This window comes from Centruroides vittatus, unplaced genomic scaffold (assembly GCF_030686945.1).
Source record: "Centruroides vittatus isolate TY-2023 unplaced genomic scaffold, ASM3068694v2 contig_564, whole genome shotgun sequence".
In the NCBI taxonomy this organism is placed as follows: domain Eukaryota; kingdom Metazoa; phylum Arthropoda; class Arachnida; order Scorpiones; family Buthidae; genus Centruroides; species Centruroides vittatus.
In genome coordinates, this window is record NW_027122335.1 from 896,245 (window position 1) to 914,648 (window position 18,404).

At 37.1% G+C, this 18,404-nt stretch overlaps 1 protein-coding gene across 1 annotated transcript in view; it reads right to left on the reverse strand.

Annotated features, from left to right (window-relative positions):
• Nucleotides 1–18,404, reverse strand: part of Usp10 (ubiquitin specific protease 10) — a 102,165-nt gene that overhangs the window by 70,551 nt on the left and 13,210 nt on the right. The gene's annotated exons all lie outside the window — the stretch shown is intronic.

An 18,404-nucleotide genomic window follows, 5' to 3' on the forward strand; every position in this document is an offset into this window, starting at 1 on the left:
ATTTTGTTTTTATTCTCAGCTTTTTTATGTGTTAGAAATGTGCATTCTACAGATATCTACACAATAGTCCAGTTTATCCCACACTTGCTGCAGCATGCTTGTGTCAACAGTTTTGATGGCAGCTCTGATATGCATCTGCAGTTCCATACCACAAATACAATTTAATACAATTGCCAGATGGCAGATATGGCAATTGCAATCTTCTGGAATTTCATGCAGAAATGCTGCTGGACACAATGGTCTAATTTTTATGAAACTTCAGGGACACAATAAGCTTTTCACTTTGTGGCACAGTGCTATGGTGGACCAGATGGATTGACCTTGCAGACCATAGTTTGGTGACCCCTGCTCTAAAGGGAAGCAAATAAAAATATTAGAGCTAGAACATAGTGTAGATACAAGTTATTTTCGTATGTGCAATTATCTTCTTGTCATATAATAATTTTATGTTTGATTTGTTATTGTATAATAATAATTGTAAAGTATATGTAAAATGCATCACATACATGTTAAACATTCAAAACAACCTGATGGTGAAAAAAAAATATTTTATAAAAAATGATCTAAATTTAGAATCTCTAACTTTCTCTAACAATTGACACTTGATGCAGGCCACAAAAAAGGCCAAAAAAGTTTCATTTTTATTTAATTCCAATATACAGTAAGACCCCACTTAACGTGGGAGATACATTCCTAAATGACAAAGCGCTAAACAAAACAGCATTAAACGAGGTCATTTTAACATAGAGTAAATGGAGAAAGGAAAAGACATGACCAAAAACAAACAGATTTTACTTTAATTTTAAGTTATTTTTATATTAAATAATATTATAATATATATTAAATAACACACAAACATATGCACACAGAAATGTAAAGTACATTTTTTGTGATGAAGGTTCTGGCTCTTCTGAAATTCATATTTTGCGATAAAGTCATGTAGTTACATTTGTCGCTTTTTTTTTCTTTTCTTAAGCAAATGTCAGTAACAGAAGATCGCATCCAAAATGCCTTGTTTTGTTTTTGCACTCCTTTCAAAATCTGGATCATTCGCTACAATTTGATCAACAATTTCAGTTATTGTTACCAAACTTAAGGAAATCCGTAGAGAAATTTTTTGGGTTCTTCGTTTTCAGAATTTCTCTATTTCCAGTGCTACATGAATTCCTTAAAGGTTGTCGTAGGTAAGACTTTCACCAGAAACCTGCAGTAATTCCTCAATATCCTGCTCGTTTACATCTCATAGTCCTGCTGTATCGATTAGGTTGAGTTTGGTCAACCTAAACGATAGAGCAATAGTCTTGTTGAGAATTCTTGGATACCTTCAGCCATAACTTCTTCCACACTTCGTTCATGCATTTATCAGTTAATTCTTGCCAAGCAAAGCTGATATTGCCTATGGCATCCACTATATATTTTCCAAAATTGCACTAAACAAATATAGATTTAAAGAAAGTACACTTTTTTGCCACCTTTTGCTGATTGGTTCGTGTTCGTAAATAATCGTATTATATACGAATCAATGAAATGCCGCAATAACTTAAATCAGCATAAATTCTGGGCTTTTTTAAGGCTTCGAGCAGACCGCATTATATTGAATCAGCATTAAGCAGACTCTTACTGTATATTATTTGCTGGAAGACTATGCATAGTGTGTAGTTTTAATTTGTATATGTTCCAGCTTTTGAGAGTTGTGTGAAAATCCGAATCGACAAACAAAACATAGATTTAAATTCTATTAGTCTTTATTATTTTCTTCCCGTTCCTTGTACAAATTTCAACATCAACAACCGGATTCCAAACCAAAAGTCGACACTTCTTAGGGGAATGACTGTATTTCCTCCCCTCTCAAAACTGGAAACTGAGTCAGGACAGAACTAAAGACAAAATTCGCTAATTGACGAGAAAATTAACAAGGGGACGAAATAAAAAGGAGGAGGCAAGGACAGAAAGGTTGTTCCTCGTTCCTGCCTCCATCCAAGCGCAAACCCTGCAAGGCCCACCGACACATCTCCGCCGTCGATTATTGGATTCAAAACGGACTCCATCCATTTCCCTGACGATCCTTTGCTGAGGTATGACGACCAATACTCTGTAAACTCTCTCTTGGGTTCGTAAACTCCTATATTAGTACGTAATATTTCTATCGATGTTAGCATGTGTAACTGTTCTTTATTGTCTAGTAATAAATTCTGTTTGTTATTTTAACTGGTGTCATTTATTCGAATATCGCCTCTGTCTTATCAACAAGCCCACTCTCCTCCTCCACTCGACCTGACAAGCAATTAGTTCCAGACCGGACAGCCATCCTTGACCGTGGGCAGGTTTTACCGACCTGATGGCCGAGAAAAAGGAGGTCCGACTCCGTCCGACCTCCCGGTAAACCCACAAATTGGTTTTTCAGGAGTGGGGTTCGAACTTCTTGAAGGATTGATAAGACAAAAAAGGCCATATTCGAGTAAGGGGACCAAGTCTAGTCGAAATAGGATCTCCATAATCCGAATTAGTAGATACAGAGAACCAATAGATTTAGCATTCAACCTAGATTTGAGTAGGAAGTAGATATAATGGTGGACGGTCCCCAACCAGCAATAGGACCGGCGAACCCACATCCAGGTCCAAATCCTGCCACCAAACCCTCTTACCCTACGAGTTTTGGGTGGAATAATTCCTTTACTGCCCATATTCACCAGAGAAACAGGAGGCACAAGAGTTACGGACTTTTTCGATTCATTGGCGGATGTAACAAGAGTAGCCACCTGGTAAAAGGCCTAAATGCTGGCCGTAGCGAAACTCAAGCTTACCGGAATAGCGCGGGAATTTGTTAGGAAAGACCGTCGGATCAAAGAGGTAGATGATTTCGACGAATTTAAACGAATAATGATAGTGCATTTTGAACATGAACCTTTTTCCTTTCGTCTAAATAAATTTTATACGTGCATGCAAAGGAGGGATGAGGATGTACAAACATATGCTGCCCGGCTGCAGGCACTCGCCATGGAAATTGAGATCACGCTGGAACCCAGCACGGATGCCACGGAAACTGCTATCATCCAGCAGGTTCAGAGAAAGGAGCTAGACAAACGCTTAAAGGCGCAATTTCTAAATGGGATAGATATCAGGATCCGGCAACGTGTCATGAGCCGCGAGGCAGAAACATTCGATGATGCGCTCAAAGCCGCAATTAGTGAAGAGACGATTGAAAGTCTCACTGCCCATCCTCAGGGATTCATGTGCACTATCAGGGAACACGAGCGATCAACCAATTACCCCTCACAGGACAATATAGCTCAACTAACATCAGCAATGGAGGAGCTAAAGGCCTGAATGGACGATTTAATCCGAAACACACCGCAAAACTGCTCTAGAAATCGACGAAACAATCGAGGAGGCTATGCTAATAATCCGCCCTTCCAGCAAGGCGAATATTGTTCGAACTCCCCTAGTCACCGATTCGATCGACCTGATCAAATTCGGAACCGATATAATCACAATCCTGACGTAGGAAATGATACAAACAAGGTACGATTCAGATCTCCGTCTCCAGCAGAGGATCAAAATCGCTGGAGAGGCCAATTGAGGAATGTCAGGAGTAGGGATTGCAATCCAGCAGTGTTTTCAATCCAGCAGGATTTTTGCTGGACCAACATCATTCCAGCTGGATCCAGCGCGGATGTATTTTTGGTGCAATAAATCGTTATCTGTCTATCTATCTACCCAGCAATTCATGGTTTTTTTTAAAAGAAATAAAACATTTTTTTTAAAATACTTAAGAAGCTTTTATTATTTAGACTGGTCACTATATATCAGTAAAACTTCTTACACATTTAGGTAGTAAACTTAACTTTGGTTCGATTTAACACTTGAGATAGAGATAATTAACTTTAAATGTTTAGTTGGATTATAATTATAATGTAATCTTTAAGTTAAATAATAGTGAAAGTAATACTACTAATTAATTTATATTAATATATTATAATAATGTAAAGACGGTTAATCAGTGGCTAAGTGGCTATAAGTCTTGCCAGTTTTCTTATATAGGCTCTACATATCAGTCTGTAATTATTTATAAGTATTTTAATTATTAGTGTTAGTAAAGTAGTAAGTAAGTAATGAGTAGTAGTCTAGTAGTTAGTTGTTATTATCACAATCTTGAATCACATACATTCATATCATCGTATATCTAAGATACTGATACTCATTAATTTAATTAAATATTTAACTAGGTAGTCTGAGTTTCTCACTAATTTTCACAATAAAATTGTCTAGCCTAGCCCACTAACCACTTATAGAATAAAAGTTAAAATCTCTTACTTAATAGAATTAGAGTAGAAGTTATAAAATATAAGTCTTGTCTTGAATAAAGTATTTAAAGGATTAAATAAAATTAAATCAATCACTTCTGTTATTTTTTTTTTGACATTTCTAGAAGTGTAGGGATCACAAAAACGCGTAAAAATGGTGAATAATTATAAAGTTCCGAAGTCGGAAAGTTTCGAGAGTCAAATCGTGTCAGGAACACATGTTGGTGATGTAAACCAGACACGAGAGAAACTCTCCCAAACTTATCCTAAAACAAACGCGACACGATAATGAACGACCGAGGGGATGTCAACGAAGAGAGAGGGAGCTTTGTCCAGGTGCTCGTGTACGAGTGTCGGAAACGGGAAACAGAGGGGGGTAAATGGCCACCGAGGCATCTGGCGGACCGCGTGAGGTCAAAAACGTCAAAGAGAGGGCCATAACGACGGAATATACGAGCACGAACTTCAAAGGCTCCGTCAACACCTCTCGGAACTCTCCCGACCCAGATCGGTCTCCAGTTTCGCATAGAAACAAAAGAAATGACCAATCAGGGTAAGGGAGAGGAAGAATAGAACCAATCAAAAGGGTGAAATTCAAAGAGGAAACTCCTATAAAACTCCCGAGTCGCAAGGTCAAAGGGTGGACCCTCCTTCCTTTGTTTTTGGAAGTGCGGCAGTTCTCCTCTGGACCAGTGTTACCTCATAGACGTCAGAACCTACGTCCGCAAGCTGATGACCCCCGTCCAGGCCACACGTCCAGTACAATAGACAGTTCGTCATCCCAGCCCCGGGCACGCATCTTCGGAAGACGGACTGCATCCGACTACCGACAACTGGAGATCTCTATCACCACAAGAGTCAATCTAGATCGCAATTTGTACCAATAACATGTAAGTTAACTTAGTAGTTAGAATAAACGGTTTTGTGTAAGACACTTGTCATCTTTGTCTCCTACCGCCACCACCCACATACATTTTCGACCCTAGGTTTTCCTGACGCGTGATTAACTGTTTTCCCCTGGAAGTCGGCAGCCTTACAGAAGTAGGATGTCAAGAAACAAATGGTATTGATGGGGTTGTCTCCCAACCTATTTCTTAATGAACTGAATATATATCTCGCTGTGGAGAAGGCCCTTTCTGCCTCTACGCTAGTTGGTTTCAGGGTCATCAAATAATCATAAATCGTTCCGTCACGTGATTCATTGACGTCACAACCGACCGTAAATTAGAATTATGCACCAGGACTAGGAGAGGAGTTACTTATTTTATTTGGCACGAAGACACTTTATTTAGCTAGAGCGGAAAGTCAACTGATAATTAGATCAGCAGAGGTGAAAGGATGGACGGTGCGGTGTAGAGAGGGAGTGGCGCACGTGCCACACTGAACGGCAACGTCACTCTCGCCGCCGAGCGATAGCGCACATAGCAAAGCAGCGACGCCGACAACGTAGACTTTTTCGCCATTATTTAGAAAGTTAATTGAATATTTGCGGATCCGCAGCGCTGGATCCAGCAGGCCAAAGAATGCGCTGTATCCAGCTGGATTGCCGAATGAGGGATCCAGCAATTGCAATCCCTAATCAGGAGTCAACAATCTCAAAAGGGACCTAGAGGAAATTCTAGTAGAACTTTTTCTCCTCCTCAATCAGATTCATTGGGAGATGAGAACGAGACAAGGTGAAAAGGCAAAATAGGACTAACGTATATACCCGAGGAATGTAAGCCAGTGATTCTATGTTACATTAACAATATTCCAGTCAAGGTTGCTGTTGATCTGGAAGTCGACGAAACGCTAATATCGAACGAGGTAGCAAATAAGATAAAAAGTAAAGCACCTGTTAAATTTGGGACCAAAGGGAAGATAGCCAGTTCGAAAGGACAATCCGTCCCCACAATAGGCAAGGCGGTTCCCACCTTTAAATTACGGGGACACAAATTCCCCAGGCTTGTAGAATCGTCTGATCCGCAGTTACCTTTCCATGTGAAGGAATAATTGGGCGAGACTTGATAAAAGAGGAAGGCCTCATTCTTGATTATGCAAAGGAACGAATTACGCTACCAAATGGGAAATCCATTCACTTCTGTTCCCCTTCCAAACCCTACAAGAAACAGGGAAAAGGACAAAAGAGAATTAAATATAGAAAAGAAGGTAAACCGACTCGTGCACCCAAGATAAATGTGATTCGACTCATGCGCCAAAGCCCTGGACCGGACTTACAAAGGGCGCAAAGCGAGAGAATACCCTCAAGGATCACACGATCCCGCAGGCATAAGAAAAACCCGTGACGAAGCGACCAACCGAGAGGCCCAGGAAGCCTCCAGAAATGGTCGACTAACCAAAAGAGACCTTCGACCTATCCGCGACTCACTTCCAAACAAATTCAAGGTCGAGAACATACAATTGAAACGAACCTTAAATATTTTCACCAACCGAAGCAGATTGACAATCACCCAAACGGAAGTTCATCCTGAAACTGGCAAGACTGTTGACCAATCTATATTATCGCAGGGACAAGATACAATAACGGCCGACTCTTGGGATGAAGCTGTTTTAGCCTCCATACTCCCTTCACTACCGGATGATGACCGCGATGAACTTGAGCTAGAAAGCGAAGTCTCCGAATCGGAAACAGACGAAGAACAAAAGTCCATACTATCCACTAAAGGGAAAACTTTTTAAACGAAATGATCGCCATGATCTAGCTACGAATCAGCATCCTCTACCCATGCTTTGGCTGTGCTACATTGGAAACACCCACAGAACCAATAACCTTCACGAAAGGAGTACTTTTTTTGCACCAAGGGAATTTCCTCACGACCTCCAGTCATTGGACTTTTGTTAATGATTTTACTTACAAACAGTTCAATCAACAAATACAATTCGTCTCCGAATCACTAGATTATTTGGAAGCCTTAATCCAAATACACGCCGATCTTTAAGAAAATAGATCGACAAGGCATATGGATTTATTCCACTCCGAAATCACTTATCCTAACGATCAAATGTCCAACACGACATCAGAAGTCACCTTTTTATTGACCACTCATAAATTATATGGCACTGGAATAATTAAACTCCCAAAGGCATGTACCGGCTATTACCTGGAATCATCCTCACGCCACAGTTCCAGAGACAATCTACAATACACCTAGCCATGGAACAACAAGTAATCGTTCCACCTATCAAGCAAATCATCAATCAAACGGAAATACGAGTACTACAAAACCATCTCGTAACATCTCACAAATCTGACCTACTACAAATATCTGGAAATACAGACATCCAGTTAGCAGGATCATTCACTGAAACACGTCCAGTACGATCTCGACCACTTGTTACAAATATCAACAAAACCTCCACCAACAGCCGGCTCACCAATAATGACAATACTCCTTAGTTGTCTTGGTACAGCCATATTCCGGTCGTCGTTAAACTCGTCGCTTTACTAAGCGCTTTGCTATCGCTGCAGCTAAAGTGTTGTTAAACTCTTGGCTGCACACCGCTTCACGTAAAGCAAACGCTTGAGTTCGAGGATATTTTTACAGCGCTGGAAGGAGGTGGTTTTTCTGCTACAGCAAAATGGTGGAAGAATTTGAATTTATTATCGAAAACAATAAAGTTAAAGTTTTTGTAGACGAGAAGATAGTATTTAAGATAAAAAACAGTAAATATAAATTATATAATTTTAAAATTATTTTATAAATATTTGTTTGTTTATTAAATAACTTTCAATAGATTTTTGAAATAAATATTGTTTTACGTATAAAGTAAAATACTTCAGATATTGCAATATTTATTGGAAATGTCTGAATTATAAATATGTTGGTTTTATGTTTAAAAAATCTTATTTTAAGCATATACTTTAGGGGAGAGTATCCAGAGCGAGACATGTTCCACAATGAAAAAAATCGTTTTAAAATTTGTACATTCAATTTAAACCTATATCATACTTCAATCATTAATATTTAATTAGGTTTTAATTACTTTGTTATATGAATTAAATACTTTTATGAAAATATTATGCACTGATATATACTTTAAAATGTTTTAATCTTTCGAAATCTCTATACTTAAAATAATCTTTTTCGTAATCTTTAATTTTAGATCCTACATTTGTTCAGCAGTACAGATTAGATCTTGCAAATAAAATGAAGACAAAACCTGAAGTACATACACTGGTGGAGTGTAATAAAAATTTAGAAAATACAAATTCAGGTATTAAAAGAAATATGACTGTCAGAATTACTTTCATTGTTTACAGTGTAATTTATATAATTTTTATTTTAAAACAGTTCCAAGTACTTCAGGCATTAGGGGTGAAAAGAGACATCTTTCAGATGGTATGTTTAATTAAATTGGATAATAGTTACACAATGATTGGACGTGATTAAAAACGTTTTGAAAATGTTCCTTAAAGACTTAAGTTTGATATATTGTTTTTCAGATTTACTTACTTCAAATGCCAACTGGACTGATTCTATGACCAGACTTTTAATAAGTGTCAGGTTGGAAATGGAAGAGGAATTTCGGAAACCAATAGCAAAAAACAAACTGTGGGTGAAGGTTTCTGATCATTTAGCAATAAAGGGATATAAAGTATCTTCTACAGAATGTGATAAAAAGTGGCAAAACCTTTTATCCACATACAAAAGAAATAAAGATAAAGTGAAAAATAAAACTGGGGAAGGGGCTATAACCTGGCCCTACTTTGATCTTTTCAATGCAGCAATAGGTTGTAGGCCTGACGTTACTCCTTCTCCAGAAACTTTAATGAGTTCACTACCGGAAAAAATTACAGTGCTTCTTCAAGCACTCCTTCCCCTCCTCCAATAGTTGTCTTCAACAAGCAGCAGCAGCACATCTAGTCTTCCTCAATGTACTTTAAAAAATTTCAAAAAAGCACCAAAAAGGAAAGCAAATGAACCACCACTGGTTTTCACAGTATCTAGAAAAGTGTGAAAAGATTGAGAAATAGAGAGAAGAAAGAGAAAACAAACGGTGGGAAGAATTTTAAGAAATTGAAGAAAAAAGATTACAACAAGAAAGGGAAAATGAAGAAGAAAGAAAAATGATGGGATCATTAATAGATATTACGAATAAACTTGCAAAAAAATAAACTAGCCATTTATATTTTTACTTAATTATATTAAAAATTTGCTGAAAAACAAATAATAAACAATTAAGTTTGTATATCAGAATTGTCTTCTTTTATTTATACAAATCCATTTTTATACATTTGATATGAGATAGTGGCAAACATATTGTAATGTTTTTAGGTTCTCCCTCTTCAGTTAGTGATGCAAATACAATTAGAATTCTATTCTTTGCAAAATGAGTTTTTTATCTTGTTCATGCACAGAATTTAGAAATACAGACAACTTATGGTACAAATGCTTTAAAAAATCTTAATACTATTTTCATACTTAAAAAGAGAAGAGAGACAATAGAAGTAAAAGAAATTCAAATGTGTCAACAGGAAAAGTAGCATTTTATGAGATCTTTTATAAATGTCCAGCATTAGAAAAATCTGTATAAAAAAACTACTTCACAGGACACCTTGTATTCTTTGCAAAAATAAAATTCATCTAAATTACATTGAAACAGTTCATTTCAAACATGTCTATCTTGTCACAAATTCATATAAAAAGTGCAAGACAATTATTTATTCTGGTAATTTTTTACTTTATTTTTACCAATATTAAATGCATTTAGAAAAAACTGTGGTACAGATGATACCTGTTTCAATGGTTTTATTTATTACTACAAGTAGCTTCTTGTAGTTTTACTGCTACAGCAGATAAAAAACAAATATCACAAAATTATTCTAACTGCTGATACAAATAATCTGCAATTATATCTCTCTTAGATCTTCCATCTTGATTGATCTCATAATCAGCCAAGTTGTTCCCATTTTGTATGTAATTGTCATCCCTTTCAGGTGCTTCATCATTCTGTAAAACACAAAAGTTATGAAGAATGCATGCTGAAATGATCATTTTTGGGATATTGGACCGCTGTGTCACATGCAGAAGTTTTAATCGCCTGAACCGGCCAAAAAGATCTCCGTAGGCTTGTTCAATAACCACACGTGAAGAACTAAGTCTCTTGTTGAACAATTTTTTTTTCCTATTTAAGTGGCCATTATCCTTGTATGGCACCATTAAATATGACGATAAAGGATATGCTGAGTCTCCAAGAAGATGGCAGTTCTCGGGAATGGAAACAGTACCATTTGAAATATGTCTATATAAAGGGCTGTTCTTCCAAACACGTGCATCATGACTTGAGCCAGGCCAACCAGCATAGACGTCAATGAATACTTTTCTGCTATCACAAACGCCCTGTAAAATTACAGCGGTGAATTGCTTTCTGCAGTAATATTCCTGTTTATGGCGTTTACCTCAAGCTCAGGTTTCCCTTCTTTCTCTCGTGATAATCTTATGGCGTTTACCTATAGTAATTTCAACTAACGTTCCATCTATACACCCAAAAACATTCGGGAAACTTTTCCAGCCTCGCAATTCCGAAAACTTCCTTACGTCGGCTGCCTGTTGTCCAGTTGGCCACTGAATAAAATATTGTCTCATTTTACTTAGTTCTGTACAAAATGTAATGAACAGTCGATGTGCATGTTCTCTTTCTAATCCAAATCTGTCCGCGATACCACGAAACGATTCTTGATTTCCCAGCATCACCAATGATAATAGTATCACTTTTTCTTTATCAGAATAATGTAAAGATTGCCTACCAGTGTTTGACTTCTTGTGGAGGTTTATATTTAATAAAATAAATTCCACAGTTTCTCGTTTAAAACGAAAATGCGCTTTGAAGTCGATATCATTGTACCGTGGAATGGTTTCTTCGACCTAATTCATGATTTTTACCTTTTTTGTTGGAGATTCATTTATTAAATATACTAGTTACATCTAATACACCTTATTGCTGAGAACATACATTTATTACGTATAACTAACGTTTTCGGCCCACTTTATGGGCCATCCTCAGGTTACAGTTGTTCGACTCTAATACAAAATCGAACACGTTCAAAATTAAACTAAATTAGAACATACATTTTAAATTTAAACAAATAGAACAAGTATAACACCAAATAATAAATAAGAAAATCCAAATAAAACACAAATGTAAATGAAAATAAAATACGGTGACTGGCCGTAAACATTAAGGAAAAATTCTTTATCCTTTAACGCATATATCTATTGAGCCTCTGTATAAGCATTATTATGTGTGTTACTTTTTACCATGTACTTCCATGATGACGGTAACCCCGTCGCATCTTTATAATTTAAACATCTGCCAGACAAACCCGCTCTGTAAATTTCGCATTTCTCCGTTATGGATGACAACGTTGGCGAGTGTACTTTTGCAAGAATTTTGGCATCCTCCCATTGCACAACAGAACCATCGGCTTGCGCAATCCTGGATAACGCTGTTGAACACTTGTTTTTTGCGACATCATACTGGTGCTCTTTAATCCTCACTCTAAGATTTCTATTGGTGACCCCTACGTAGTCCTTATCAATTCCCAATTGCTCATTTTTGTATGGAATCGCATAAACTCCTGCCTGCTCTCTATCGCCAATTCTTTCTTTGTCATTTCTAATCAACCTATATACTGTGGGGGCCCTTTTACATAATATACTGGCGTTTTTGTGTCTCGATATTTGCTTCATAATAGGGAAGAGACATTTATTATAGGTAAACTTTGTGAAGTTACCCCCAGCTTCAGGTTTCTTCTTAGAGTTGCTCTTAGGCTTTACGTATGCTGTTATTAAACGCTCTATAGACCTTGTTTCAAACCCTAACTCCTTTGCCACCATTTTTATTCTACCCAGCTCATCCATCGTGTCCATTATATTCGAGCAATACAAAAATGCTCTTCTGATTAGGGCCCTAAATGCGGATAATTTATAAACGGTTGGGTCATTAGAATTTGCCGGAATATACATCGGATCATGTGTGGGTTTGATGTACACCTTCGTGTACAAAGTTCCATTCCTAAACTCAATGCCAACATCCAAGAAGTGTAGTTGCTTGCTACTAATTTGCTCAAGGTTAAGTTTTAAGCCATGCTGGTTAGAGTTCATTTGGTCTAAGAATCGTTGAATCATTGCATCATTATTCCAAATAATTAGAACGTCGTCTACATATCTTTTGTACATGATTATGTATTCATTATAGTTGAAAATCGTCATGCGTTCCATTCTTCTTACCACCAACTCACAGAGCAGGCCAGACATCGGGCTGCCCATAGGGACCCCTCTTAACTGCTTGTAAACTTTACCTTGGAAACTGAAAAATGACTGAAAGCATATCAGATCGACCATTGTCTCTAAATCTTTTTTGTGTTCGTATGCTTTTGGGTGCAACTCACATAACAGGTTCATTAACTCTTCAAAACATGAGGTAAGATTTATTGATGGAAACATACTCTCGAAATCCATAACAGTCCCAATTTCTTTGTCCATTAACGATATATCATGCAGGTTTTTAACTAAACTAAAAGCGTCTTTTGTGACGAATTGGTAGTCTTCAATTAATGGTGTTAAATGCCTATGCATACGTTTCTCCAGAATGTAGGTTGGTCCTTTACATTTCTCTACTACCGGTCTGACCTCTTTACCGCTTTTATGTATCTTTGCGAACCCAAACAACCTAGGTACGCCTGGGCAGGTGATGTGGGCCCCTTTTAGGAAAGGGAACAACGATGCTATGGGCGATTTTTCTAATCTTCTTAATTTTCTGTCAATTCTTTCAACAAAAACGCCAGTATATTATGTAAAAGGGCCCCCACAGTATATAGGTTGATTAGAAATGACAAAGAAAGAATTGGCGATAGAGAGCAGGCAGGAGTTTATGCGATTCCATACAAAAATGAGCAATTGGGAATTGATAAGGACTACGTAGGGGTCACCAATAGAAATCTTAGAGTGAGGATTAAAGAGCACCAGTATGATGTCGCAAAAAACAAGTGTTCAACAGCGTTATCCAGGATTGCGCAAGCCGATGGTTCTGTTGTGCAATGGGAGGATGCCAAAATTCTTGCAAAAGTACACTCGCCAACGTTGTCATCCATAACGGAGAAATGCGAAATTTACAGAGCGGGTTTGTCTGGCAGATGTTTAAATTATAAAGATGCGACGGGGTTACCGTCATCATGGAAGTACATGGTAAAAAGTAACACACATAATAATGCTTATACAGAGGCTCAATAGATATATGCGTTAAAGGATAAAGAATTTTTCCTTAATGTTTACGGCCAGTCACCGTATTTTATTTTCATTTACATTTGTGTTTTATTTGGATTTTCTTATTTATTATTTGGTGTTATACTTGTTCTATTTGTTTAAATTTAAAATGTATGTTCTAATTTAGTTTAATTTTGAACGTGTTCGATTTTGTATTAGAGTCGAACAACTGTAACCTGAGGATGGCCCATAAAGTGGGCCGAAAACGTTAGTTATACGTAATAAATGTATGTTCTCAGCAATAAGGTGTATTAGATGTAACTAGTATATTTAGTAAGAAGGCTGAGTTTGAGTTAGTGATTCATTTATTACCATAAAAATTTCCTTCTCCTCCACTTCTCTTGGCCTTTTATTGAAAAAAGACGAGAATAACAGCGTTGATGACGATCGAGAATTAGTTTTAGAATTAAAAAGTTCACAAAATGCATAGACTGCACTCCAAATGGCCGCCATCTTTACTGCTGCAGCAGTCGTGTTGTTAAACCACGTGTTTTACGTCATACAGCAGTGCTGAAGCAGCGACGCTGAAGCGCCGACTTTAACAACGACCGGATTGTTAATTTGCACCCCTTGCATTCTGTGTTATTGGGTGCGTTCTTTTATTCCTCCGCGTAACTCCGCGCGAGCGACATCCGTTTAAAAATTCCTGCGGAACGCGTTCCTAAATTTCGGTGGGAGTGCGCGCCGTCGAACGGCAAAAACGGCCGCTTGTAGCAGTTTACGGTGGAAAGCAACATGGCGTCCTTCATGGCTCAGATAGTTTCGTTTCCGGGCCCATTATGTGGTTTTATGAATGAAAATTTAGAAATTGTGAAAGCGTGAGTTAGTGCACGCGGTGATGTAAGTGTCTTTACAAATTTTTTTCGAATGGTAGCCGGCATTTTAATTTTTTCGTGGCTATTTTAATGCTCTTTCAATAAATAATCCATTTTATGGTTAAATTTTACAATCGGGGCCCTTTTTTTGCCCTTAAAAGCTCATATTTTAGAATTATAGATTCCTCCATCACGATACTATCGATAGTGCGGGCGCTGCCATCTTTCTTTCACCGTCATTCCTAAATGCCTACAAACAGCAGCGCACTCCCGTAGTAGCGGAGACGCAGAGCGACCGCTATTAAAGAACGCACCCATTATCTACGGAGACGAAGAACTAGAGCAACCAACCAACGGCCAGTTCCAGAAACTAACTTGGAAAACATCCCCCTCAATGATATAGAACAGGAGTGGCCAACAAGTCGATCGCGATCGACCGGTCGATCGCCAAGCCAATTTTGGTCGATCGCTAGCGATGTCTTGACTTAATGTATTATATTTGTAACCAAACGCAACTGTATGCATGCAGTTATGACTCGACTCATAAGCAGTGAGTGCACTTCGTACTGAAACACAGTGTATAAACATAGTATGTATTTCACACTCCCCCTCCCCACTTAGACTATGCCTATGACAACAAGTCGATCGCGACACATTTTTACGATAAAAAGTAGATCTTATGTGCACAAAAGTTGGCCACCCCTGATATAGAAGAACCCAAGCCACTTCCGTGAACGGCCGAAACCACTTCCTTCCAGGAACCCAAGCCTCCATTGTTCAAACTTATTAACCGCCATCTTTAACTATTTCCTTCAGTTAACTTTCACAACTTTTATACATTCATAAACTCATACAATATCGCGAATTTCTATATTAACCCTTATTTTATTACTATTATACGTTTCCAACTAACGGAAATAGGTTATCCCTTAATACTAATTCTTTAACTCTTTTTATTTTTATTAGTTTATTTAATTATCTTAATAATTAATAATTATCCCGAGAGAGAGTATGTTAAATAACCTGTAAAACCGTGCATACCTCCAACGTACCCGAGGGACAAACCTTGATCTCTATACTCTAACTTAATATTACTTTTGTACCTATAAGAACAGGACAAGCCATGGCCGACCGAAGAAGCCTCACCCGAAAATTTACAAGCCTTCGGCTACTTTGACTCTCCACTCTCCAACTCCGAGATTTATTAAGATACAAGGAAGAAACTGTTATTCACTCACCTGAGAATAATCTCCTACATCCTTAATTCCGATATAACCCATTATCGAACAAGACAATATCGAACAAGAACAAAGGACGCTTAACCTACGGACGCAGATCACTCACTTCGAACTTTGAACTGCACCCTCGAACTCACCCTTATCGGGGTCAACCAATCAAGCACTTAATGACATCACTGGTCACCAAGAATACTTCCGATCCCCGGAAGCCTCGCACTAGAAGCTAATAAATAACTACTTGTATCGCAGGCTACCAAGAATTCTAACACTACAATATTTAAGTAACTTGATTTAACATCATCCCCCGACGCGACGAAATTATTTAGAGAGAGAAAATCTAACCGAAAAAAAAAATCGAACTTGCCCTTTTAGGACAAGTACGATTTTGGAAAGCCTGCAGTGATGTGGAAATCCGAATCGACATAGATTTAAATTCTATTAGTCTTTATTATTTTCTTCCCGTTCCTTGTACAAATTTCAACATCAACAACAGGATTCCAAACCAAAAGTCGACACTTCTTAGGGGAATGACTGTATTTCCTCCCCTCTCAAAACTCGAAACCGAGTCAGGACGGAACTAAAGACAAAATTCGCTAATTGGCTAGAAAATTAACGAGGGAACGAAATAAAAAGGAGAGGAGCGAGGACAGAGGGGTCGTTCGTCGTTCCCGCCTCCATCCGAGCTCCTGGTGAACCCACAGTTGTATGCAAATATAAAGTAAAAATTTATTTTCATATTTAAGAAATTCGAATACAACAAATTATTGCTTACAATTTGCCTGGAAAAAAGTTTGAGACCAGATCAAAAATTCATATTTTACAATATTCTGAAATATAATAGATATTATAACCTAACTTTCATGTATCCATGTTGTGTTTTTTTCAACCTTCAGTAAAAATGGTGTCTGGTAAAACATTAACAGATGAAGAAAAAGGCAAGATATGTGCATTCAGACTGTGGGAAATTTGAATGTTTCATTTAAGGCCTAAATGGAATATCAAACAAAGACAATAGTTCACAATTACTTAAAGGATCTTGACAATTATGGCAAAGCAAAATGTAGTGGTAGGAGAAAAAAAAACTTTTGGAGATGACAGGGCAATATTCAGAACAGCTACATCCTCTGGTATGTCATCTAGTCAGATTAAAGCTTCACTACAGCTACCTGTAACACCAAGAACAATGAGATACGTTCTGCAAATCATGTATCCATTAAAATGCAGGCAAAGCCAAAATTGACAACCTTCCATATGCAAAGGCAGCTGGACTTTGCAACGTGTTATGTTGGACATTCAGATTTATGGAATCACACAGCTTTTAGTGATGAGAACAAATTTAACCTGGCTGGCTCCAATGGTCTGCAATACTATTGGCATATATGTCTCCAACCTTATCTTTTATCATGTCATGTGCAAGATGTGGTGTAAGCAACTTTCACTCATCAGTTAAAATCAAGCTATTACCTTATTTCACCTCATTCAAAGGCAGTTGACTGTCAAGATATGTTGGGAAATTATCTTCCACTATTACAAATGAAGCAATGGTTGAACATTTTATTTTCTAACAGGATAATGCTCCTATTCAAAATGCTGCCTCAACAATGACATACTTGGCACAAATACAAAATGCATTTAGAGGTATCATTGACTTATTATTAAAAATATTTCTGCATTTGGATTCGTTTTCCTTTTTCATTACTTTTATAATGTTTTAAAGTTTAAAGATTTTTTTATCCTCAACAAGTCGAATCAGAATAAAAATTTATTTTTTACGTATTTTTATAATACATTTACATGATTGAATGACATGCTTGTCTGACAATAATAGCAATGTTTTGCCATGGCTACCACACAGCCCAGATTTTAATCCAATAGAAAATCCTTGGGATGATATAGTAAGAATGGTTTATGCCAATGGAAAACAGTTTAAAATAATGTTTCTGATATTACAAAAGCAATTGTGACAGTTTGGGATGAAATTTGTCCTGAAAGGCTTACAAGGCTTATAACTCTTACTAACTCCATGACTAATTGATTGATTAATTGATGTTATTTGGGCTAATAGTAAACAAACCAAATATTAAACACTCTTTTCCCCTACTGTGTTTTGTTTTTTTGTGGTTTTTTTTTAAATTTTGGTCTCAAACTTTTTCTGGGCAAATTGCAAGCAATACCGTATTAGCCCGAATATAACGCGATCCCGAATTTAACGCGACTCCAAAATTTTCATAAAGATATTTAGAAAAAAAAATAATACTCATAAAAGAATTCAAAGAAAGTAAAATTCAATCAGATAAGCATTTATTTAGGTATTTATAGCTAATAACACAGGTTACATTCATGTCAATAAAATTAAGTAATGTAAAACAAAATTAATATTACGTAAGTAACAACAAAAAACGGAAATGCTTATTCAGAATCTGAACTGTTTTCAGAATGAGAACTCATTGACTTTCGCGTTAGGGGGTAAAGCGGGTCTATTGACAAATTTTCTCGCAGTAGTACGAAATTTGTACTGACTTAACTTGAATGAGTCATATTTCTTCCCCATTTACAAACAAACCCGATGGCAATCGGTGAAACATGAGATAAATTACAGCGAGTTGAAATTTGATATGTTTATTTTTTGCGTTTTACGTATCAAATTACATTAAATTCGACACAAATAAAGCATTTTTGTCAATATAGAAATATTTTACATTGTTTAAAAGTAGAGAAAATAAAGAAAAGAAAGATGTAATAATAATTTTTCGAGCGAAGCCAAAAATTTCACAATTTTAA